We start from the raw sequence: 512 nt of genomic DNA on the forward strand, positions 1-512 counted from the left end.
CAAACAACTGAAGCCAGCCTTACAGACAGACCTCCTTTCTCTTTGCGTAGATTCTTCGTTGGTGCAGAAAATGCTAACGTTAGCGTAGCTGTCAGAACAAACTCCCAATAAACACACTTATGTAAATAACACAAAATGACACTTAGCTGAGTTCTGTACGGAGGTAAATCCCCGGTGTACGTGCCGCTCGGTGGAGGTAAACGCCCGTGGAGCTACATTAAGTGAGGATCCTGTCTGCCTGCGGCGCTGGTATCCACCCTCAGAGGCTGACTCAAAGCCTTTTTGTTCACCAGCTTCCATTTAGACCAAAATAACTTGATCTCAGCCCTATTTTCATTTCTCCTTCCTCCTACACACACAGCATCAACCCAGCCTGGCTGCCACATATGGCTCTTTGAAACATGCAGCAGGAGGTGGGGGGGGGGGTTCAGCTGTCAATCTCTCATCTGCTTTTCATCCCTTCTATATAATCTTAGCGGTTGTTTCCGTCTGCCCCCCCCCCCCCGCCTCCA

This window comes from Seriola lalandi, unplaced genomic scaffold, assembly GCF_002814215.2.
Source record: "Seriola lalandi dorsalis isolate HSWRI2012SDOR001 ecotype SW California unplaced genomic scaffold, Sedor1 jcf7180002054970, whole genome shotgun sequence".
Taxonomy (NCBI): Eukaryota; Metazoa; Chordata; class Actinopteri; order Carangiformes; family Carangidae; genus Seriola; species Seriola lalandi.